We start from the raw sequence: 2103 nt of genomic DNA, 5'->3' as shown, positions 1-2103 counted from the left end.
CATGAGGTGGTCGTGATTCAAGGATCCCCAGCTGTTAGAGGATTCAGAGACACCAATAAGAAACAATCGAAAAGGACAAATAACCCTGGACATCTGGACAAGGACATTGCGAGAATGTCCAGAGTAAACATAATCACAACTTGGAAATCAAATAGGCATTACTAACACTGTGGAGGAACTGTGGCCCCGATGAGTGACAAAGAAAGAACGGAAATGGAACAGAAATGCATGTATATGATGTTATCTGAATGTTATCTGTACCATATGTATTTGCTTTAAGTGATATCAATATATAATGAGTAAAATTATTGGATTGGAGTACTTATGTGGCCGCCTGAGGCAGAGGGGCCGTGAAAGAAATTTTCCTGTCTAGATTGATGGACGGATATTTCGGAAAGATGGTGCCAGACAGGTTTTCGCTTTCACACTCCATTAAAAATACTTTATGGTTAAGCTTATTCTGTGAGGGGTTAGCATTGTAAACACGTATATTTTGTTATCGGGACTCTACGTAGTCCCGAAGGGGGGAATATGAGGTGTCTGCGAGCATAGATGCATAGTTCCCTCTAACATTAGTATTTTTGACTACATATGGTTTACATGAAGTTACTTGTTTTGTCACAGTAGCTGTTATCTTAAGGTCATCTGGACTTTGAGGTAATTTAGATAGAAAGTACTTCGGGTCCCAAATGGTGTTTTTTTCCTGTGTCTTCTCCATTTACAAGGTTGAGGAAGAGATCAGGTCAGAGATCAAAGGGCCCATTTGTTGGGGTATCCTGTCCTGGGAGAGGAGTCTCTCCCTTTCTCGGGCCTGTACGACACTAGGCCTTTTGTTGGGGCATCCCAGGAGAGGGGGCTCTCTCTCTTTCTCTGGCCTTTTATGACACAAGAGTTATAAACATTGTTTATTCTGAATGCATGTTCTCCCCCATGGTATATAAGAGCTTGCCCTGTATAGTTCGGGAGAGTCTCTCATCATTCGGCCAGGAGCTCTCCAAGTAGTTTCTACTTGTTACGATACTGAACTTGTTGTAATAAACTTGTTATACAACTAAGACGGAACTTCTCTTCAAACATCAGCATCACCACCGAAAATACACTACAATAGTAAAAGAACTAAGTGCACTGGAAATTATTCGAGAAGAACCGAACCCGATCACTAACAGCCCTATTCAGGCAGTCAAGAAATCAGAAGCAGCGGGAGGCGGCTGGAGGCCAGTAATTAATTTCAAGGCCCTTAACCGACGGACTGTAGCCAATCGGGCGAGTTTGATTAACTCCCAAGGAGCGCTGAAGACACTCCAGGTGAAGAGGTTTAAGTCATGTATCGACCTAGCGAATGGATTCTTCTCCCTCAGGCTGGCCAAACAGTCACAAGGGAAAACGGCGTTCACACACAAAGGATACAAGAACTCCCCGAACGTCTTCCAGGCAGGTGTAATGGACGTCCTGAAAGACCTCGGAGTAACCATCTACATCGATGATGTATTCCTGGCGGACGACACCGAAGAAGAGCACCTTCAAAGGCTACAGCAAGTGGTGGAGCGATTGACAGATGCGGGATTGAAGCTCAATCTGAAGAAATGTCAATTTGGTCAGTTTCGGGTGAACTATCTGGGGTTCCAGGTCGCCGCAGACCTGGGACTGTCGGACGGATACCGAGAAAAACTGAACCAAGTCCGCCCACCGGCATCGGAGAATGACCTACAGAAGATCCTAGGCCTGTGTAATTATGTGAGAGACCATGTCCCAAACTACCAGAAGTATGCCAAGCCCCTCTATGCCTGCCTGAAAAAGAAAGGGGAAAAATCAGGGGAAGAAACCCAGAACAAGTGGAGCTGGACAGCAACAGACCAACAAAATCTGGAACGCCTAAAAGCTGTGATTCAAGACGCCATCAGGCTGGAGCCAAGGAGCCTCACCACCAGGCTAGTAGCTGAAGTAAGCTGCGAGGACGACGATGCAGTGGTGAAGGTGAAAAACGAAGGAGGGGGAATGGTAACCTTGTGGAGCTACACCTTATCATCAGTGGAGAAGAAGTTCCCGCAAGAAGAAAAGGAGTTGGCAGTCCTGGCAAGATACTGGGGCACAATGAAAGATCTA

The sequence above is a fragment of the Larimichthys crocea genome, chromosome III (genome assembly GCF_000972845.2).
Source record: "Larimichthys crocea isolate SSNF chromosome III, L_crocea_2.0, whole genome shotgun sequence".
NCBI classification, from domain to species: domain Eukaryota; kingdom Metazoa; phylum Chordata; class Actinopteri; family Sciaenidae; genus Larimichthys; species Larimichthys crocea.
The sequence above is the reverse complement of the archived record's forward strand: the minus strand, read 5'-3'. Positions refer to the sequence as shown.